This window comes from Haplochromis burtoni, unplaced genomic scaffold (assembly GCF_018398535.1).
Source record: "Haplochromis burtoni strain Fernald_Lab_line unplaced genomic scaffold, NCSU_Asbu1 Contig_333, whole genome shotgun sequence".
Taxonomy (NCBI): domain Eukaryota; kingdom Metazoa; phylum Chordata; class Actinopteri; order Cichliformes; family Cichlidae; genus Haplochromis; species Haplochromis burtoni.
The window spans coordinates 305,689-330,295 of NW_024582694.1; the positions used below are offsets into that span (position 1 = coordinate 305,689).

The window sequence follows — 24,607 nt, forward strand, 5'->3', positions numbered from 1 at the left end:
AGACTGCTGGAGGTCACAACAATGGGTTACACAGTAAAAAGAAAATTTTACACAGTGAGTTTTGACAATGACACAAAAAGCAGTTTGTACATTGTACGTGGAATTATTCAGCTTCTTTTAACTTAAATGGAACTTTTATTGGACTTTCTTGCACTTTTGAAAATGAAAATTCCAGTCTTTTGTAACTTGGGTCTCATATTTGCAGGTTTTGTTTTAGTTACAGTGACATCGCATTCAGCAGTTTGCACAAAAGCCAGCAGTTCAAACACATCGAACTTCTTTATTTAGAAGTACAAAAGTGAGTGCACAGAAATGTCAGTAGTAATGTGGGTTTTTTTTTTATCTTGGATCTATGACGTATAAGAAGAAATTTCTCCTACCAAGTCAGTTCTACTTAGCCTTTGTTAGCAGAACTGGCTTTTTTGTCTGTATGATGATGTTTCTTTGAAGAAATCCTGCAAATTGTAGCATGTGTTACAAAATCAGTCATTAATCATTGTTTCCTGGAATGACTCAGGGTGCTATAATGTCCCCATAAATTGAAATTTATCTGTGGTTTCCAATCATTTCCAAATCACAGTCAAACACTGTAGTTAACATTTGATATTTGTACCCACAAGCTGGGTTAGGTACAGGGAGAGATCATGCATGACCCATCCATCCACCCCAAACTTTGTTCCTCTACTAAAAATGCCTCTTTTCTTTTGACTTTATTACCAACACTGCAGGCTGGTTTCTTTCCTTGCTGATCTTTTTTTTAGTGATGTGGCCATAGTTATCACTATACAATAAATAAATACACCAAAGGTTTATGTTTGACATTACACCTTATTCAGGATTTTACGGTAAGGAAATTCTAACAGCTTGAAACAACTTTAGATGCTCGCTTCATATCTTCTACATTGCTGTGTTAGCAGGAAAAATATATTCCCTGCTAACACTTACAAACATAACGTTTAGAAATAGAGACACACAGGCCACGTACATGATAAAATAATCTTAGTCAACATATTCTAATGATCAACAAAACAGAAAACGCTATGTAGACAGATCAAAACTGGGAGAGGGGGAGCGTTACTAAGCAAATGAAGCTTCTGTAGAAGTGAGTGCCATCCAAAAATCTTACACCACAGAATAACTAGTGGCAGCTCTTGGTTTTCTCCTGTGAGCTCACTGACTTTGGGGGAAAGGAAAGTATTTCTTTTCTGTGAGAGCTCAGAAAATGTCTTAGGAGTGGCTTGTTTAACAGAACTTGATGCAGTATTTGTATGTGTTATGAGAGGCTTTTGAGGGGCTTGCTTGCTTTGAGATGCAAAAATTGTAGCAAGTAAAGAGTTAATGTTATTGTCTTGCTTGAAATACATTTTTGAGCTTTTTTATATTAAAAATGTTTAGTTCTGTTAAATAAGTTGTTTGATCTTTATTTTCTTTTATATTTGTGATATACAGTGATTAGTAGCCACTCCTGATAGTGTTTCTTATTGTGTTTTTGTGTTTGCAACATTTTAGTTGGACCGCCCAGCCTTGTATGACCTATAGCCAAAAAGACTTTTGTCACTTCACTAAGGCAGACTATAACAAAAAATGATCTCCACCTTAATAGGTCTTAAAATTAAGTTAATACAATGTGAGTTCAACAAAACATGACGTATGACACTGTGGCAATATTTATCCAACCAAATTCATCAAAAATGTAGAACCACTGTGTGAGAAACTAAAGACACACTCAGAGATTCCAAAGCTTGTTGAACCACTTTTAACAGGAATAACTTGAAGTAATAATTTTCTGTGTGACTTTATCAGTCTCTCACATAGTTGTAAAGACCTATTTGGACTTTGATTTGACCTTTGCAACACCTTGATTATTTTCTTTTTCAGCCATTCTGTTATAGATTTGCTGCAGTGTTTGGGATCGTTGTCGTGTTGCATGGCCCAATTTCAGACCAGGTTTATCTGTCAGACAGAAGGCTTCACATTTGACAATACTTCGGTATACAGAGGAGTTCATGTTTGACTCAGTGACTGCAAGGTGCCCAGGTCCTGTGGTTGCAAAACTGGCCCAAATCATCACCCTTCCACCACCGCGCTTCACAGTTGGTATGAGGTGTTTGTGCTAATATGCATCCCCGCTTTGGTCTTGCTTGTCCAGAGGACATTATTCCAAATGTCATGTAGTTTGTTCAGAAGCAACTTTGCACACATAAGCCCATAAGTATTTACATTTGAACACGTAAGTATTCAAATGTGTTCATTTAAGCCATACCTTTTCTAACTGGGTTGTCATAAACTTTAATACTTTATATCATAACTAAGGCCAAAAGAATCTGAGAGGTAGTTCTACAGTTTCTCTGAATGTTTGGGTATCTAACCTTTGGGTGAATTTGCTAGGACATCCACTCCTAGGGAGAATGACGACTGTTTTCCACTTGTGGAAAATCTTTCTCACTCTGGAAGGATGGACTTCAAATTATCTGGGAATGACCTTATAACCTTCCACATATTGTTGGGCAGCAACTGTTGCTTCTCTAAGATCATTGTTAATGTCTTTCCAAACTTTAACTTTTATAAAGATGGCTACATTTGCTGATGATCAGTTAAAAAACTGCATTTGATTAGCAGCATTTTTCACATACTGCTTTTTTTTTTTTGGCTTCATTTTTTGCTAAATAGATAATGACATTTTGGAATATGTCATGTTTTATTGTTAATTCAAGGTTGCATTTACCAAATATTAACACCTGCTAACACCAGATGATTTTTATTGTGTCCTAATACCCCTCAACGAAAAATCTAAACATTTCATACTTTTGTTGTACTTTGACTGTGAGCACCTTTTTGGGTAAGGTTAGAGGACCCCTGCACAGTTTGTCATATGTTGCGTTCTGTATGTAATAAATACTGTCTCGTGTAAATTTGCATTAGCATGGTCCTTCGCAGGCAGAAATTTCACAGTAGACACATGTGCCGTCCAAGCTCGTACAGATGAATAAACAAATGGATAAGGCTAAACGTGTGATATGTTGGCTGTAACAAAAAGCTTAAATTTCTGCTATTCTACAAAAATGGACCCATGCAGAACTCCCGTCCTGGTTGCTGCAAATGGAGGTAATGCAGGCTATGTGTTTATTTGCATACAGAGCAGGAAAATCAGATTTAACTACAAATCATCGCAGGGGACACATGTGGAGACAAATTTTAATTCCAGGTGTAAACGCATGCTGATTTAACAGCAAAGGGTGATCACACCACGTGGTGATTTGATTTGGTTTTGTTTTCCGCTCTTTGTATGATGTTAATTAATAAATTAAAAAAGTAAAACATGTCAACAGTGCTACAAATCACACACACACACACACACACACACACACACACACACACACACACACACACACACACACACACACACACACACACATACAGAACACACAATCAGGCAACAGTAATAAGCTAATAATGAGATTAATTCCACTGATTACAAAATCAGCCTTCATTTGAGACCACTGTATTTTCATTTGTGAGTTTTTGATTGTTTGTGTTGGTGTGTGTTGGTGTGTGTTGGTGCGTGTTGGGCGGGTGGCGGGGGGTACTATTTTACTTGGGTTTGTTTTTTTTCCTGGAAAAGAAAAGCAGACTGTAGAAGCCCTTGTAACCCAGCCCTGCCCTCCACCCCCAGACCCTCTCGCTGTCACCGGCCATGTGTAGTGTGTAACAGGCACTGACAGTTGCTGTGCAGGTCAGTAACCCTGTGGCCTTGTCTAATTGAGGCTAAGGATCCCGGCTTGTCCTGCCATCTATAATTAACCACATCATCTGCAGCCGTATGAAAGATTCAGCTGGACTGGGAGTGGCCGACACATGATCCCGCTGTTAGTGTTTACTGCTAGTGTGTATAAATGTGTGTGTGTTAGTGAACACATCATAGTCACGGTGACTTTCAGAATCTTCTGATTTACCCAATAGGTGGAATATGAATTTTTAATGCAAAAAAAAGTAATTTACTCTATCTGATTAGATTTGGATGAATACATTTAGCCCTATAACTGTAATGCTGCAGACAGTCTGTCATGTTATTACAAGTAAAAGCTTGCAAAATTTGCAGTAAATCCAAGGTATCCTTGTTACCTTCTCTTTAATTCCTGCTCCTTCCTCCCAAGCTTGAGCTTTGCCATGACAGAAACTTGAAGTGCACTCTACACCTTCAAACACCTTGGCTCTGCCTTCCCCTGCCCTTCTCTGCCTCCTCCACCTCTTCCATCCTCCTCCCGTTCGCTCAGCTCTCCCGGCTCACCCTGCCCCACTCAACTCCTCTCTCTGTCCTGTCGATGCCTTTGAAATAGGGCTTTCAAAAATGCTGCTTTTTGAATTAATGAATCATTTTTCGCCAGGTGTCGTCGCGAGAGGAGGAGGAGGGGGGAAGAGGTGGGGTGGGGGATGAGGGGACTAAAGAGGAGGGAGTGGGGGCTAATAAATACAGAGTGGAGAGAGTCTCACCACTAGCAATCCCTCTCCTCCCTTTGCCCGACGTCCCCCCACGCCGCTCCACCTCTCCTCACCCAACACAGACACACACACACACATTCACACACACGCCTTTGCTTTCCTCCCACGCCCCTCCACCCCCAGCCCTAGATGAAAGGCCTAGCTCGTTCCTGTACCTTTAATTTAAAGCTGAAAAGGAAAACGAGAGCGGGGGTGCGAAACACGCTTATGAATATGGAGAAAATTGAATGAGAACCGTCCCTTTGAATAAATCAGTATGAATATCCCTTGGCCTTGTTGGGAGGAAGGTCACAGGAGACCCTTGGATATACAGATGGAGAGCGGTTTGATGGACCAGTATGTGTGTATGTGCATGTATCTGTGGTCTTGTTACATGTATGCATTTGTTTTGAGAAGTTTAGACTCTTTATTATGTTTTTGATAGTTTAGTACAAGGCAATTAAAGACAATCATTTGCTGATTAAATGGGATAGTGATTACTACTAGATGGACTCCATTAGATAGATGATTTGAATGACTGATTCAACAGTTGTTATAGCCTGTAACGTCTGTGTCCATAAGCAGATACCTACTGCAGAGGCGCGTTCACCTTGAATGGCACGTGGCCCTGCAAAGCTTGAAAAGGAGAAAGCGCTAAAAAGCGTGCGTATAACCATGGCAGTATGGACCATTCCACATGAAGACTCTCGAGTTGTTATTTACTTGCAGAAGATTGCAGCAACGTTGCTGCAGACCAAGTTTGAGTATTATATAGTGTTCAAGGCTGCAAACAAGCAGTAAAGAAACTGTGGACTATGTGGGAGTTAACCCGCAAATTAAACGTATTGTGGAAGACATTCAACAACATCATCCCTCACATGAAAACAGTGTGGCAACAACGACAACTATATATATTTAATAACAATATAGCAATATGAGGAAAAGCAGCAGCACACTGTCCAGTCACTCACAATCAGAAGACATGAGGAGAACCAAAACAACACATTTATTAACACAATATTATTAATGTTGGCAGTTTAGTTTGATCTTGATCATCAATTAGCCAGATTACAGAGCAAGAATCCTGAACATTGTGATGAAAGTTTCTTTCTTTTGTTACATTATATTGAAGAGAAAGCACATTCTGAAGATAAAACATGTGATATTTCCCGACGTCACATATGTGCATGTATGTGGGGTTGATGACGGTGGAGCAGATATTTAGCTGAACCAAAATAAATCTCTGTATGTTCAAAACTGTGAACACATATACTTGAAGTATGATCCATCCCAGCAACCTAAACTTAACAGAATCTATTGTTTTCCACAGGAAGCTATTAAATCAGCAGGTAGTATAGGTAAGTTTTATTCTGAGTTGTTCTTCATTTTGTGATGAAATAAACAGCAGGGCAACACGTCCACAGCCCTGCAGGTTCATGGCTGCCTTTGCTGCTTATAGTTCTGTTATTGTGCGCTTTTCTGCACAATGTGATGCAGGGGAATTGAAAAAGAATCCTTCGATTTGACTGAGAACATGATGCTTAGACTGTGACAAATCAGAGGGCACAGTGGTAATAGTATATATATGTGTGGTGACAGTTGAAAAGATCCTTTGTTACACGTTTTCTCCTTGTACTTCCTGTCTCTATCTACCGTCAACTCATCAATAATGCTAAAATATAGAAACTTTTTTTAAATAAATGTAAAATCAGAATAAAAATCGTCACACAATAAAATCACAAGTTTGCAAAGAGTATGTTCTGCTGCCTGCACGAGTTGTTATTTCTAAATATTTGAAAGAGAAAAAGTTATGAACTTATTTTTGAGACGCTAGCTAAAAATGACTCAAAAAATGGAAAATCTATAGACAGAAATTTTAAGCACTACATCAAAAGAGTAAAAAGATAAATTTTATATGATGTAATCAATGTTTTTTTTTTTAAGTCTGCATTTGGTTTATAAAGACAGAATTTTTCCCAGTGCTTAAAGGGACATCTTAAAATGTCTTTCTGCAACCCCAAAATATTTAGTTTGTACATAACAGGCTCAAACTAGAGACTTTGTTAGCCGTAAAATGTCCTATTAAAAATGTAATCTGTGAGCATAATAATAATCTATGATCGACTAATTCTTTCAGAATTACCACTTAATTTGTTTATAATTCACCAAAACTTGGGTTAACGGTGAATACTTGTCGAGTCCATGACACAATCTGCCAGCAGGGTTCTCACTGAATCACTGATGCGCGTTCTTCTGTTCTTCCTGCTGCTCATTTTCAGGCGTAGGTTTTCATGTTTAAAATGACAAAAAAGAAGAAGGAGACACTCTCTAACATTGTTGAAGATTCGGAAATTGAATTTGTAAGATCTGCTTCAACAGCCCAATGAAGACATGAATGAGTGGAAACGGAGAGCACGGAAAAGACAAAAAAACAAAACACTGGAGGACAGAGGAAGACTGGAGGAGCAGATGATTGCAAGGACTCTGTATCATTTTGAGGTTGTCTTTAACCCAGTCCACTGCCTATTGTGAGAGCGTGGCAGGGAGAAATTGAATTCCCAGTTATTTTGGTGAACAAGGAAACACTGACTGAGTCTCATGAGTTAAATACTAATTGAAGGCGACAGAGATTTGGATGAAAGTCGTGAGAGCTCAGCCTGAATGGCACATGGCCTTGGACTCAGAGCACCACAATAGAAGAAGCTAGAAGTGGTGTGTGTATTCTTGTTACTAGTGAATGTGGGTTTAAGGACACTCTTTCTTTCTTTCTTTTTGGTTGACACGTGGATTCCATTCGATCGCACACATAAAAACAGAGACGTAAACCGTGTTAATATCAGTAAACCAATCACAGCAGGTTATTAAGAATCTAATAAGATTAAGCATAGAAATCAATATATGTATATATTTTTTATTTGGTCTGGTAGTGTGAGGACGACAGAAAAGGATTAGGGCCACTGGAAAAAAAGTGGGCAAGTCTTTTTTTTCTTCTTCTTCAGAAGTCTGAGAAAAAGTCAGAATTCCGAGATTACATTTTGACTTTAATATCAGAATTCAGTTTTTTTTCCTCAGAATTCTGGAGAAAAAGAAAAAAAGTCACTTTTTTTTCCAGTGGCCCTAATCCTCTTGTGTAAAGGACATCTACAAAGCAGGTGGAAGTGAATTCTTTGTCTCACAGAACATTTTCGGTCTTGTTTGGACTGAGCCAAGTAACATTTTAATGCCTTTGTATTTTACATTAATGTGTCACATATCAATAGAAAGAGGAGAGAAATTTTAATGACATGTCATCTCATTGTCGTTGTTTTCTCTGTATTATTGTAGGTTCTTTACCTTAAAATATAAAGCACCTTGAAGCAACTGTCATTGTGCATTGCTGCTAAATAAATAAAATTGAATTGAATTGAATTTTGCTGTGTGCCGAGCATGACAAAAGTAAACACGGGAAGAAGGTGCCATGTTCTAGACTAGTTGCATGGAGAATTAACATTGATTTTATGGCTCGTTGCTAATTTGTGAACTCTGCACATCTGTGGTACTCAGAATTCAAAGCATACCTGGCTACAGGAAGGCATTTAGCTCAAACTTGAGGTATACACCTGGGTTGGATAGAAGTTGGATAACAATCTCATCATAAAGTAAACTATTGTGGCGTTCATTTGGAAAGACCAAGACCGCCTCATCCAACATGTCTTGGTGCATTTGTTTTGTCCTGTACCCGAGTTTGATTACCGTCTTCACATGTGCACAAAGGAATCGCTTCGAGGGGGAAATGAATCAGAGTTCGATTTAAATGGACTGAATAGCTAACAGCGCAGGTGTGAAAACACCTCTAGAAACCGAGCGTACGGCACACTCATACAGTAGCTACATGTCAGTGACAAGGTAGTCGCATCATTTTCTGCTTCATTGTCTATTTTATTCAAAAAATTACCCTTATTCACAAAATCAACATCATGCCTGATAAGAGTCAAAAATAGCAATTCACACTAATCATGAAAGTGTTTACAGGATTGTTTACATAATATCTATACAACCTGACTTGCTTTTTTTGAGTTGTCCCCACTGCTGGCCATTTGGAGTAAGTCCTTTCTGCACACGTTTCATAACAAGTGGTTAGAAATTGGTCCCCAAAGAATGGAAGTACTAAAATAACTTTAGTACTATTGCTTTATGCCCATAGTATACATTAATTGACCTTGAAAAGAGTTGATTGCTTACAAAACAGTCTGGGAAAAACTGGGAATCTTGTAGGGTCACTATTTGAAAGATTATAGCTTTCACTTTGAGATAATTTCCCATCATGTTTGTTTATTTGTACAAAGTGTGCTTCTTGGTGTTTCTGAAAGTTTGAGAAAAGAATAAATAAATGAATAAATTGTCTTTTATTATGTAATGTGGCTATTGGTGTCAATAAGGTGCTATGCAGCATTTCCATAAAAGTGAATTGAAATGTGCTAAAATGTAATATTGCGTGTCAAGACATGCAAAAATACTGTGTCTGAAGTCCCCAACTGTTAAAATGTTTTTTTGTCCATAATTGGAAAACTGAGGTTAATATGCAAACATTTCCTACTTTTTAAATAACTAAGACACTTTTTAATTCATTAAAATGTTTATTTTCAGTTTATGTGGATACTAACTCACAATCCTTAAAATGATTGGTGCCCTAGGGGTTTTTAAATTTCTACTGTATGTCATTCAGACACCGCGAAAAGGTTTGATGCCAACCTGAAAGTCACGGCTGTGACACATTATTCTTTCAACGTACATAAAACATATTTGAGTTAAAATAACAGAGACACAGAAACCTGCAGATACAACCAGAATAAAGAAATAGGAGCAAATACTCAAAGGTCCATAAAGACACATAGGGAGGTAAGCTACAGGAAGCTCTGAGACAAATGGTTGGAATTATACTAAAAAGAAAAAAACAGCTTTAACTTACTATTTCAATTAAGCGGCACTTCATTGGAATGACAGTCTCTAAAAACAACATTGCAAATGCATGAAATACAATTCAGTGACGCAAAAACAGAACAATTTCTTCTATCTGATATCTTATCTTGCAAACAACTTATCTCAATTTTTGAACAATAGCACCTTTCCAGACTTGTCCCTTAGAGAAAGTTTTCCATCTTGCATGATATTAAATTTCTGATTGCTGAAATTTTGTTTAATATTGTTTCGAAATAGTTACTTTAAGATTCTGTTTTCAACTCAAGTGTGTCATTAATTTAGTTGTGACGCAATCATTATACAATATGCCTGTCAGTTATGTGGTATGAAAAAAAATTAGATGGAACAAAAATACCCATAATTGTGTTGTTTTGGAAAAAACAGCACAATTATCACAAATTCGTTTACGATGATGAAATATGTACTGTGCAAAAGCTGTCCGTCTGTTCTTTATATTTTTCTAGGAAAGTGGCAAGTGGAAAAAAGTATACAAGGCAGTTTGTTCAGTTCTAATGTATGACCACCTGTATCCTTCAACAGAGCCTGAACTCTTAGGCAAACTTTCTTTAACTAGTCCTCGGGAATAGTTCTCCAGGCTTCTTGAAGGACATTCAAGGCTCTTATTTGGATGTTGACTACCTTTTGTTCAGCTCTGTGAAAAGACGATCCCACACAGCTTCAATAATGTTGAGGTCCGGGCCCTGGGGAGGTCAGTCCATGACTGATAGTGTACCAGTGTGTGTTTTTCTGTCCAGGTTTGCTTTTACTGAACTGGGGCCATTTCTGATGAGGCTTCAGCTGACAGCAGATGGATCGAATGAAAGGCCAAATGAGTCTCTCGGGTCCCGTGTGAGGTCCTGACTCGACTTTTTTTTTTCCATTTCTTGAGTACATCACTTTCAGATATTGTTAATCTGCTGTAGATCGTTTTATAGGCCTGTCATCTCTTCTTTTGTCCTCTTCTTGTCCAGTTTCCTCAAAGTTTTCAGTTAATAGCACTTCGGGAATCACCTCATTAGTGCAAAAATACTACCTTATGGCTGTTGAACTTATCAGATTCAGATAAAGAATTTTTTTTAAATTGTGTAACTAGGCTGCTAATAATTAAAAGCCTAAAGACAAAATTTAGAATTAGAATTAGTCATTTGATAAATTGTCTGTGACGTGTAGACACAACACTGGTTTGTTAGGTTCTTCTTTATGCTTGATTGACTCATAGGTCAGCGTTAACTGAGTTAACAAAAAAAGAAAAAGAAAAAACATTCCTCTGAAAAGCCAGGAACAAAGACTGGACTAAATGTATGGAAAAAGCCTGGAAAACTATAGCTCAAGACCACTTTAAAAATAACAACTCTGGATTTCTCGGTAGCAAAATAAAAATGAATAAGGGGTAGTGTCAGACTTTTGCACAGTACTGCACAATTACATAAATGTAAATCCACTCACATGCAGACATAAGGCACATGGTCCTCTCAGCTGCAAATGGAGACTGCTTTTATTCAAGTATATCTCTTTTTGTGTTTGATGAAGAAATGCAAACAAACCAGACACAACCCGAGTCTTACTACTCTCTCAATAACAGACTCGTACTGAAAAGATTTCCTTATCCTTGGTTTCACCTCACCTGTCCTTTACAGGAATGCGAGCCTATCTTTAGCAGGCCTTCTTCTCCAGACTAAGAGAGTGATATTTTTCACTTTTTACCCAGCACATTTCCATGGAATCTCAGGGGCAGCAAATGCCAGCTCACAATAACATGCGGCCTTAACCGTATGTATACAGTAAAAAAAAACAAAAAACAGATGATGTAATAAAAAACATCAAAGATGTCTCAAGTGAAAGGTAACATCTGAAGTTTACAAATGATATCAGGTTTATGCCATTCGCTGCGACTCGTGGAATAAAATGTAAAAAATATTTTCCACAATATGAGACGCCACTTAAAGCTCATTCTACCTTAGCTGGTGTAAAGGTTGTATATTTATCACCTGCCAAAGATACCATTGAGATGCATGAAATGGAGAAAGTGGTTGGAGTATTTTTTTGTTTATACGTTCATCGTCCGTCTGCCATTCACAATAAATAAGTTCCAGCTGAAACTGAAGTGATGCATCTCATTTTGTCGTGCAGTTGATAGCACTCAGCTTTGATCTTTTAAATGTCAAATTTTGCCTTTGTGAGCAAAGTCTTTGAGGCAGCAGACATATCTGCAGTGTTTGTTTTGTTTGGCCTAATGGTACTGATCACACAAATCATTTTGTGTTTCCATGTGGAAGCATGCAATGAAGTGACAACACATTGAGCAACACACACACACACGGTGCTCAGCCTGTATGTGGAAAGAAGGTTGGGGTCAAGTGCTGTGAGGCTAATTAGTTTTTCCAGAGGAATACAAGTAAAACCATCCAACGGCACAGTGTTTCTAGCTGCAGGTCAGGGTGATGACCTCGTGTTAAGAGACACAGATCTTTTCTTCCACCTCCACCTCGCTCCACCTTCACTTTTACATTGCAAAAAAAAAGAAGAAGAAAAAATTCAATTGACTTTTCCTCTCTTCTTCCTTCTGCTTCTTGGTCAAAACTCTCAAACGCAGGACATGAAAGGGGACGCTCCTGTATGTACACTCACCCATATTCACTTAAAGGTTACAAGGACTCGAGAGAACTGAGACCAGTTTCCCGTCAGTGTTGTCACAAATTTTAGACAAACAATCTCTCAGATTCGTTCGAATTAAATTCTGTGCAGAAATTACGATTGAAATTTGCTTCATCTTGAGCTCTTGCACCACACTTGCAAGTTATGCATACACTCTGAGGCTACATGTTACTTATAGGAATAAAACTAGATGTTGAGCTTCGATTTTCTTGATTTAAAAATGAACAGAAAATGCTCGCTTGTATTTTTTTCTCCTTTTTTTAATTGAAAAGCTTGTCTCAGGGCTGTGCATCTCTTGTCGCTCTGCTAATTACAACCTTATTAGCCAGGAAGGACTCAGGTGCTGCAGAATCCTTCAGTGAGGGACATCTGTGGCTGACAGTGCCAGGAAGGCTGTGTCATCCAGTCTTAATAGCTAATGAACAAACACAAGGATTTTCTCTCAGATTCATTATCGTCACAATGAATGAATTCAAGGTCCTTTTGGTTGTCGTTCTCAGCATATTATCTTCCCATCAGCCCATCAATCATCTTAGCCGGCAAACAAGTCCCTCTCTGCCAACTCAAATATAGACGCACACACTGCGAGAACGCACACAAACATAGATACACCCAAGCAGACACACACCCACGCACAAAATCAGATCAGCTAATCAAGATGTGGTGGCTGAGTGGGAAGAAAAGTCAAACAGGGCCGGACAGATGTCTCACTCTGGTGACTTCAAAAGGGAACTAAAGAACACAAGGCCATGTAATGTGATTTAGATATAATGCTTCCAGGTCAGGGGTGATGGCTAGACTGCTGGGCAGTGGGAGAGCAGCTGACAAGCGTGTAACTAACCATGACGGATGGGAATTCAATGGACTGCCTACTCTGAACACTTTGAGCTAGACGGGAACAAATTACAGAGCTGACCACCTTGTCAGCTAGAGCAGAAGAGGAAATTCATTTGTTCCCAGAATATTTTCTGACATGTGTATGCACTATAATCAAGTCAGGCACAACTGTATTGTGAGGGAAATCCTTCTCGCTGACCCTGCAATAGTAATGTCCAGTCACCACAGAATGACGTGATGATTAATAAGGGGGGAAAGCCATTCTTACGTGGCAATGATGAGGCAGGTTTCAGTGGCTGTGGTGAGCTGAAAGCAGAACGCACTAGGTATTTAATCCTTAAAGGGTAACACTGATGATTTTTTTTACAGCTTTCCTACGGTCAACTGATTGATATTGCTAACAACAAAAATTGGCTGCCTATCTAAGACATGTATCCAATTCATGTGCCATAAAAATCCATTGCTGTCCAGAAACTATTAATGAGGCACAGACACACTGGATCATGTGTCTTCATTTAGCAAAACATGAGCCATATAATTTAGAAACAGCTACACATGAGGCAGAAATCTCTGTAACATATTAAAGTCATCTTTTTATCTCTTGCTGTACGGGCCAAAGTCTTTGCTCATAGGGGATCATATGATTATATAGATAATGACAAAAAAAATCCATCAGTTTGTGTTGCAGTTGCAACACAAACTGATGGCCCAATACTTATGCTTTCACAATTGCATAAGTATTGGGCCATGTTGTGGCCAAACTTTAGCCTTTTTTCCTTTTTTATTATTGAGAAACCCCAACCGGTCGCAGCAGATGGCCGCCACTGCCTGAGCCTGGTTCTGCTGGAGGTTTCTTCCTGTTAAAAGGGATTTTTTCCTTCCCACTGTTGGCAAAGTGCTTACTCATAGGGGGTCATATGATTGTTGGGGTTTTCTCTGTATGTATTATTGTGAGGTCATCCTTACAATATAAAGCCCCTCGAGGCAATGGATGTTGTGATTTGGCGCTGTATATATGAATCTGAACTGAATAGAACTTAACCAAAAAATTAAAAAGTGCAGTGTTGAGATGGTTAGCACTCACAGCAAGAAGGTCCTTAGTTCAAACACACCATTCGCCCGGGGTTTTACATGAGGGGTTTGCATGTTCTCTCTCTGTGTACAGCTCCCACAGTCCAAAGACATGCGGTTAGGAGGGGTTACATTAGGGTAAGGTTGGCTGTCTTTCTGAATTGGATAAGCGGAAGGGAAATTAATGGATGGCATCCACAGTATCAATCCTTGGACCCACCATTATACCACCAGCAGGACCAATCTATGTGCTAGTATTTCTACTAAGCTAATGGCTACTGTCAGCAGATGAGACACCATCACAAAACAAAAGTTTCCTTTAAATAGATTCAAATAAACTTTTATCATTTTCTTATTGGGTTTCTATCTATAATGGTACAGGGTTTTTAACTTTTTAATATAAAGTAACTCTAGACTATTGTTATTATTTTGTACTATATAAATATAATTAAATCAAAAGGTACATAACTTCTCTTTAATTGGAGCTTTGTAAACCTTTTCAGGTGTCATCACCACCAATGGTCTCAATTATCACACACCGTAGACCCCACCGTAGATCCTTCATGCAATGAAGGACCTTGCATAGCATCAGTGTTTTGCAGGGAAAGAACTGCAGGTTTTGCATATATGATTGTTTGGTTTTCAGATTGCATTTACGACAGCTTTCACAAAAAGAATTTTGAAATGTGAACACCATTTACATATCTAAAACTCATTATTATTAAATTACTCCAATGTGACATGAATGTGCCACAACTTCAATGACGCCTCCCGGATGTCAATCCTTTCAAAAAGAACTTACATTGTTAGTGATGCATAACAGATGCTATATCAGCTCTTTGAAACAGGGTGAAATGTCTTGTATTAGACTAAAAGCAACAAGGCTATGACCTGCCACATTCACTAGTGCACCATAGTAGGTGATGGTATGTCTCCTTGTTTTTTTCAGATGTCACTCAACCACCCACAAATACATTCCCACAATTATGTATAAATTTTTCTCCTTTGCTATTTTGAAAGATGGAAAATTGAGAATAGCGAGAGCTTCATGGCTCTTTATTTTCTTTTAAAAAATATGAAGGGCCTTACATTTTAATTGTCTGCCGTGATGATAAAGAATAAATGAATTTACTTGCTGTATATCCCACTATTAGACTGCAATTGCCATTTATTATAAACCAACAGGCTATGTGACAAAACATTCAGAGAAAAAAGTTTCAGAAAAAAGCTAATAACTCTGATATTTTTGAAGCTCAAGAAAAATCAGAGGTGATGACTTAATGTTGGGAACCGCAGATGAGCTATTATGCAGAGAGCACAGACATCAGTAAAGAGGAGGTAAAGGAAGAAATTAAGACACTGAAGGGTTAAAGCATTTCGCCAATTATGCTCCCACTCTTTCCTATACTCTGAGAAATTAATCGGAGAAATTAGCAAAGCAATTACCACTTTTAATTGGACTAATTCTTATGGTCCTGTCACAGCTGCATCCGGAGGTACAGCTTTAAACCTTGAACATGTCTTTTCACAAACGTTATTATTAATTTCTGTGACCCTCTTTTAGCCTTTGACATCTGAACCATTGAGGGTGAACTGCTGTCAGCTTCCCCTAGATTATTATCTTCTGTTAGCATCTCTATTTTTTTCCATCTCTTACTCCCAAGGAAAGAAGACAGCGGTGCTGTCATCTGTGACAGAGAAAAATGGAAGTAATTAAAAACTGAGCTTTAAAGGTGTACAACTTTAAAGAGGCTGTGCAAAGTGTAAATAAAAACAGAATGCAATCATGGGCAGATCATTAAAAACTCAGTGCAACATATAAAATACTTCACTGAGAAATTTTTATTATTTTTGTAACATATATGCTCATTTTAAAATATCATGGCACATTATAGCTCACGTTATATTTTACAAGAATTAAAGAAATTTGAATATTTTTAGGTAAAAAAAAAACAAGAATGAAACTTTCTGGGCAAACAAGAAAATAAAACATTCTCTAAAATGCAAAATCCACAGCTGCCTTCTCTTGACCAGGATTGGAGCGAGTTTGAAAAAAAGGAAAATGATGGATGCCATGATCCTCTGGGCTGAAGAGGAGAGAGAGAGTGTTGCTTGTTTTCAGAACAGTGCAAAATCCAGCAAAATCCAGTGTGTGCAATAGTGCACATGGTATAGGAAACTCGCACATCTGTGAAGATGTCCTAGATGAGTGACTAAACATACACAGTGTTTGATACAACATATAGTACTGTCCAGACAGCATCTTCAGGGAAGGCCTTGTTAGTTTCAGCAAGACAGTTTCAGTCACAAGCAAAAGAGAAATCTTGTGCACAAACAACCTGTGTAACCTTTTTGCCTCTTGTTTTCAACCTTACAAGCTATATTTAATTTGCTAATGCCATCTGAACACCAAGAGCTTTTCATTGGTTAAATGTATTATCAATACAAGAGACTTTTTTTTTTTGAGAAGCACATATTGTGCCAAAATATTTATCTATATTTTGCTGATCAAACACATTTGCACTCCTCAGAGTTAAAATCCATATTAAGCCTCCGATCTGTTATGGAAGTTGCTGTGCTTAGTAAAAAAAATGTTTTTGGCTGACTCACTCTTTTCAACAGGGAATCTAATTATGCTCATGAGGACATAATTAGATACCATGAAAATGTTATTGTGAAAATTCAAACTAAAAATGGCCATACGAGGCTAATTAGGTCATCACAACTAAGCAAAGAAAGCCCAGCTTAGCCTATTCTTTATTGGACCTACAACAGACTTATCCAATGTGCCCAGCTGTATCATCAGGTCTGGAAGATGCAGAGTCAGCCATGCAGAGTCATGTTAATTATATAGCATCAGAAAACCTTTGCATAATTGTTTGAACTGCAATTTCTATGCTGGATCTTTAAAATAAGATGGCTGGAAGGAGGCAGGCAGAAATATATATACTCTTTAAGGTTTGATTTTTACTTGTTCTTTGTAGAGAGAAAGCTATCTTAGCTATGTCCATAATTCCTAGGGTATGCCACTGGCTGCACTGTAGGTGACACGCAGCCTAATTAAAAAATCGAGCTGAATGCACCTGGGGACCACAAATAGCTGTGACTGGTCTGTACGGGTTATTGTATTTTGTCTTTTAAGTTTTCAAATGCTGTGGAATCTTCAGCGTGACTACAGCACAAAGCAATTCACCATTCAATTAACCCCGCGCTTTAGGGTTAAACAGGAAAGATCTAGCCAAGGATATGAAAAAATGCCAATACGTTCACTGTTTCGTTTCACACACAAAAAATGGCCATAGGAAAGAAAAGAACACCCCTTCTGTTTACTGTTGCTCAACACTGCTGTCTTAAAACTCAATTGATCCGACTCGACGCCAAGTAGTTCACTTGAGATAGAGTCAGAGTATATTTTACACCGAAGAGGAAGAGACAGAAGCATCTGTTGCCCCTGATAGCTTTGACTTATTCGACTTTTCCTGACACAGAAAGATTGGTGCCTGCTTTGAACCTTCTCAGATATGTTAGCTACAATACATTAACCCCGGCCGGTAGCAGTGATTCCCACTGGGGCCACTCACAGAATGTCCTGCCCTGATGGGCTGATGGGAATCAGAAGAAATCAATAAGCAATGATAGACTTCTGCTGTCCACTCAGCTAATCCCGTTAGTGATAGCTGTGGATTTAATCGAATGATTGCACACACTACAGACACGGAGACAAGCGTACGTGCACACAGATACAGTATACGCGCACACACACCTCCAAGTACACTTAACCCCATAACATTTGTATGGATAAGATCTGTAGATCTTCCACAGACACTCTCCGCTGTCATTTTGTTGAGACAAGCAGCAATTTGAGAGACAATTCCTTCGAGCGCGAAGAGGAGAATCAATTTAATAAATCCTTTGCTCATAGTCCAAGTTGGACCAGATTGCAGGAACATTTTCATTTGAGCAGAAGACGCGGAATAAAGACACATTTTGTCCTTATGATCACTCGATAAAGGATCTCTTTTTGATATGGAGATCAGTACAATGCATGGCAGTGTATGGGAAACTGAGCAGAAATGGACTTCCTTTGACAAAGACGATTTCTCACATGCTGTATACATATCAAAGTGACATAAACCCTGATAACTACTATCAATACATGAGCCACACATCTGTTGCAAAGTATTTTTGGGTTAATACTTCAACCCCCCTCACCCCACCCCACCCCGTCCCACCCCTTCACATGTGTGAATAGACATTATAAAAGCAGGCCCCAGTGGCACATGTTTAAAGGTACATTAAGAGAGCACATCAATTGTAGATGACATAATCCCCAGTCCTCCTTTCAGTCGCTCTCTCACTTCCTTAATCTCTCCGTTCTTTAACCCTCATCTTCTAAGAGGCTGAAAGCTCCCTTCATCTTCTCCTCAAGCTAGCAGAGAAACCGCGAGCTGCCTGGGGAGAGAGGGAAAAGAAGAGGTATTACTGAAGTCTGATTAAATTAACACTGTGATGCAGATTTCTTGCCTTTTCCTCCCTCTTGTCATCTTATCTGACTGTGTGTTGTGAAAATTAGATGAACTTGTTACATGAGGGTCCACGTATGTGCAATGTGTGCGCGTGCGGGCACACGCACCTCTGCTTTTTAATTAATTACTCTTGTTGGTGTCATTAGCAGGCTCCATAACTCCTGATTTGCATTGGTGTCTATGATAAATAAATAAATATTAGATAACACAAGCTAATAAAAGACTGGAGTGTTCCATTCTTCACACACACCCCACCCCTCTAACCTATTGTAACCCCCCAGCCTTGCCCACCTCCCCCCAAGGCAGAAGCAGAGCAATCCCCTGTAGAAGTACTATAATTACAACGTTTCCACATCCAAATAACTAGTGGTTTACAGAAGTCCCGCACGAGCTGCTCACTGTTCAGAAACTATTCTTGCTATATCCTGGTCTCCCCCCTCTAATACAAATGCTGCTGAACAATGTGTGACCTCCCACAATGCACATGATGTAAGTTAAAGTAAAAATGAAAAGTTCACTTTGTGCAAGCTTACATCCAATTTACCTCCTTAAATGTGGACTGAATTCCAGCTCAGGCACTGATTAAATTCCATCTATTTGAGGCTAATTAATCATTTCCATTGTGTCCAATATTGTCATAAGAAAGGTGCTTAGTTGACACTCTAATTCATGAAATGTGGCACCTCTCGTCTAATGCGATCAGTACAATACGCCAACAGTAGCAAGAAATAGACACTAGTTCAGCGGAGATTATTAATTATACTCAATATAGATATTGACAGAGACAAAGTATATGATGATGATCATATATATGGAAGCTAACTGGAAATATAACAAATTTGCAGTTAAAAATCATGGTCTGAAGCCCTTTTTGGGGGAGGGGGATCACATGTCCATAACTTTAAAACATAGTTTACAAAACAGGAATACACAGACATTCGCAAATTTTGTCTTGTATGTACTCAAGAGGCAGGTATCCAAATGTTCTTTCCTCCACTGAATTTTGCAGCTTCCCCTCATATCACATTTGATCCTAATTTATCCCCCCAAAAAAGGACATCGTATGGAAATTGTGCAATTTTATTACTTCTGCCCGTTCAGTGCCTGAACCAATGCCATTGTCCTGCTTCTTCTTCCATTGACCCCATCCTGCCTCCACCCATCTGCTCCAACAAGGTGATGTTTATCTCCAGCAGGAGGAAATTAAAGCCTTGCTTCATGAGCAGCAGATATGCAAATCTTATACAGTGCAAATAGATTGCGAAGCTCACACAACGGACAGTGGCGTATTGGGACACCCATTGAGCCCCAGTGATTTGAAATCCAAATCAAGACATGCGGAATTACAAGACACACATGGGCTTTCTGGGGGAAAAAAAATCTGCACGTTGAGATATTAAGGGAAATAAATAGACGAGAAGATGAAGAATTAATGTTGGAGTGAAAATTAAAAAAAAAAAAGCCAGATTATTTATTCAGCTGCTCCGTCAGTGTAGATATGTTTTAATAACTTTTGTTCAACCACAGGTGAACGCTTATCAGAAGACATGACACACACACACACACACACACACACAAGAGAGTGAGAGAGAGTGAGAAAGAGAGAGAGAGCATGGAAATACACTCCTCTGATATCACCATTACATGGGATATGTATTTTCTTGAACTCACAAAATTGGAAAGTAATAGTGGCCATGCAAAATGCCTTGCAGTTGTGGAGTATGTAATTTTGATATGCATTAGTGTTATTGTCAGGCAGGGTGTATGGGCTGTTTCCTTGTGTGATTGCAGGTCTGGCTTGTATTGTGGGAGGGAAGCAGACAGGAGAAGATAGTATTAAACCTGTCCTTGCCATTCCAATCTGTCTGCATGTTTCTCTTTATCATTCTGCAGTTTCTATCCACTTACGCTATAATTAAGTTTCCTGACCCCTGCCTTGCAGCCTTAACTAGGCATTGGGAAATATACAGCCACTGCAGATCTCATGCCTGATGTGCTCTCTCTCTCTCTCTCTCTCTCTCTCTCTCTCTCTCTTTCTTTTCCCTCCCGCCTCCCTCTCTCGTCTCCTTCCCTGTTTCAGAAAATCTCTCTCCCACCGTCTCCCTCATTCTCTCTCTCTGAGTCTCCATGGCACTATAATGGAATAAGAATTATTAATCGAGTAATTGTGTGGAACACATTAGTTTGCACTGAATTTCTCTCATTTTCGATGCTTGATTATCAGGCTGTTGGACAGACTCTACCCTCTCCCTTCACGTCTATACCCACCACTCTCTAAACACATAAGAAATGCCCCCCCCCACACACACACACACACCGACTGGGCTGGACCACACTTTTCAAACCGTATAATCTCTCCCTCTTTGTAATGCACATACTTGGACATACACACACATACACAGTGGACTGAAGTATCACACCTGATGCTTAATGTTTGTGAGGTGGAGAAGCGAAAGCCTTCTGGTGATGGGAGAGTCTTGTAATGTCCCTTTAACCTTCAATCTGTCTCATAAAAAAGTCAAACGTGCAGAAAACAACCCCTAGCATATGTACAACCATAAATTACAAAAACAGAAGGGGGGGGGGGGGGGAATGCCTAAAAGCCAGACACAGACGTGTTGGCAGTAACACCCATCATAAAAACCCCACTTCAATCATAATTAGTCTAATTAATTTAAATCAGTGTTGGATGCCTATCTAAATACAGTGACAACATAAAATGAACATCCACCCTGCAGCACATAGCCTCAGCCTATACGTTCCCATAGTGAAACACACCCTCGTAGGATTAGAGCAGAAGAATAGGGGGATTATTATTTCATGACCTTTCAATCCGCTGCCTGTCAGGTTGAACTAAAGCCATATATGCTGCTGGAGGACTAATCTCCTTCTCCCTTTGTGTCCGCAAGGGATGTGTCATTTCTTTATCCCCTCTATCCAGATTTAGTCCATAAAATAAACTTCCTAGCCTGATCTGATAAGAAGCCATCTCCTTACCGGGATAAGGCTGTGGTGCCTCGTCTCCCTGCTTCCCCATAGCCGTATTTTTGGGTGTCAGATAACTCAGACGGGGATGGGAACAGTCAGGAAATGCCACTTTGTCTGTCTGGGAGCAGGTGACAACAAAAACGACAGTGACTCTGATTAGAAAACACCCCCACCCCACCCACCCATCACCCCGGCACAACCACCACTCTCCATTTTCCTTTCTCTCTTTCTAAAACTACTAAAAATCACATATTATCAACACTTTCTAGGCAGTGCGTTAAACACAAATAAATTGATGTTTGCAGGCACACGGACACAGACATGACACGCCAGACTCGCTGCACAGACATGCACTCGTGATTATTTTGTTATCACTTCATCTTAATTTGGTAAGTCATCACTGATTCAGCTGTCAGCCTGGACCAAGATCTGCTGATCTGACCATTGCTGCCTGTCCCCATTCTGTCTCCTGTTTCCTTCCTCCCTGTGCTATTTTTCTTAATTATTTAATGGGCATAAATCATGTTTCACCAGCTTCCTTAAAGCCACCACACTATTTGACTGGATATTATTCTTCATGCTTGCAGTTCTTTTATGAGGCACACACTCTCCCCGAAGGTCACAACCTACAGGTGGCACAAATGAGCAATAGGGATTGGGGGGGGGGGGTAGAGGAAGAACATTATATAGGGTGAATGTGCAGTAGTAGTAGCAGCAAGCAGGTGAATTCTGTGCATTAATATGAATAGAGGTTTGATGCATCCAGTAAAGCAGTAAAGCACATATATGTTAAAAAAAAAAATGCTGTAAAATTGCTTTAGAAGTGTTTTTGATGCTGCATCTGAAAATAAGGAATCAATTTTGCCATTTAAAAAAAAAAGTTTTCTTTTAAATTACAACTAAGAGGTACGAGGTGGCCATGTTTAATCACAGACTAAACAAAGGCATTATTAGTCCACACTGCACAGGCTTTAAGATTAAAATTCTCCTGAAAACAGCAGAAGGAAACACATGAACCAGAAATAAAATAAATGCTTGGTAGTGGAGGTGGCGGGGTCATCGCGTCCCGCTGTGCAACAATCAGCAGCAGAGTCGATTTTCAGCAATTAAATATCAGCAAACATAGGCAAAGATTTGGACTTGAAGCAACAATTTATACTTGACTGGATATTTTTAAAGTGTGTGTGTGGGGGGGGGAAAGCAATGTTTTCAAAGGGTATATTAGAAATAAATAAATATTTTTATGCTGTCTGATTGTGTAAATATTTCAAGGTCTCCATCTTGTTTTTATTCCCCTTCAAGGTTTTTGTTTTTTTGCCTGAAAAAAATATTCGACAGAGTTTGTTTCTTCCGTTAAAAAGACTGTTAGAATCCATCCAAGTGACCAGTCCCCCCATCATCACCAACACCACCAAAGTGTAAGTGTTGCAATTCATTGTGAACCATGCCCACGCTGAAATGCCCTTCTGCTATGGACCTCTCGCGGTGGCCGGAGCACCTGTTCCCCGGCGCCTGTTGATTTCAGGACACTGTTCCTATACACGGCATTATGGCTCTGATTGTTACGGAGGAACGTTTGTGCTTGTCCACAAAACGGGATCTCCAACACGGGCTACAATGTCGCCTCCAATTCGACACCACCGGAGGAAAAATAGGGAAAAAAACAGGTGCATTTACGAAAAGCAGTGGCTATTTATGCGCACTGTGGCACCAAATTGCTTAAAATAAGCGGACACGAATGAAGAGGGGAAGAAAAAAATACTCAATGCTATCATAAAAGAGACAAAAATGTCTCTTTTAAAATGTCACAGTTGTGGTGATAAGAATCTGAGGATGCAGGGAGGACTTTGGTGAGAAGTGACTAATTACCCTGTGGACCGTCCTGATAGTGGAGAATAATTAGAATCACACAAAAGACCCCAAAGCAGCATCTGAATAACAAGAGCAACATTTTCAATAGAAAATTTAATTTGATTTTGTTGCGAGCTCCCTCCGTGCACTCGAAAGGGAAACTGAGAGAAAGCATATAAGAGGAGAAAGGAAAAATACACACGCACACACACGCGAGATACAGAGAAAAACGTCTTCCCGGGACGGGTTTTTTTTGTTTTTTGTTTTTTGTTTTTTTTTTTTAAGAAGAAAAAAAAGCTGACAAAACCCACGGAAGGCAGAAAAAAAAACAAGTGCACGGCCTACACGGTGGCTTATATATTCACAATTAGAGCGATTAGATAGGAAGCATTCATTAAACACGGATTAAATAAAATAACCCGGTTTATTATGAAAGCAGCAGCTAAAAGTTTTGTTATCATTTGGCCCCGTTTGATAAGAAAATTAATCAAATATTACAAATTATGTAAATAAAAATGTTATCTGTTGCAGAATTCTTTATATCATAATGACAGCCTTAAATGCAGAATTTAAGGCTGTCATTATGGAGAATTTTAACCCGTTTTGTTTTTTGTTTTTTTAAACTGCCAGACTCAGGAGTGAAATAATAAATATATATAAGGATTTGAAGGCCAAACACAGGAGCACGTTAATTGCTTCTTAAATTTTGTTATGTGAATATAAAAATATAGCTGTTAAAAAGCAGCTGCACCTAAAAGAATTAACACACAGCATCATAAGTACAATTTGCAGTCTGGATGGAGAAATAGAAATGAAGCAGAAACTGGTGAAATCGATGAAAGATCGCACAAAAAAACCTGTTCTCCAATCATTTTCCAAAGCCTTTTCTGCATGGCCTATATAAATGGGCATATGCTAACTATTATGTAGGCCATATTACATGCAAATGGTGTAAGAGTGCTTTAGAAGATTAGAAGATAGACACCCGGCCCACAGTGGGCTGAGAGGAGTGGGCTCTCCTCCAAGACTGTGTCCTATCTCCTCAGGACTGAAAAAAGCATCCTAATCCTTTACCTTTCATAGTGATCTAAAGCCGATTTAAAACTGTCACTACCCTAGTTTGTGTTTATTTCATGTTCATCTGCAGCTCAAGGCAATACTCTGCACACCCACTTATGACATGAGCAAAAGGATGTGTGCATATGTGTGTGTGTGTCTCAGAGGAGAAGAGAGAGCAAGAC

General features: G+C 39.1%; 1 long non-coding RNA gene across 1 annotated transcript in view; it reads right to left on the reverse strand.

The window, feature by feature from the left end:
- Positions 1–18,264: 18,264 nt before the first annotated feature.
- The window catches only part of LOC102302092, a 37,738-nt gene continuing 31,395 nt past the window's right edge, over positions 18,265–24,607 (reverse strand). Inside the window, exon 3 of the long non-coding RNA XR_317026.2 lies at positions 18,265–18,453. This is a non-coding gene — a long non-coding RNA (uncharacterized LOC102302092). The remainder of the gene's footprint in view (positions 18,454–24,607) is intronic.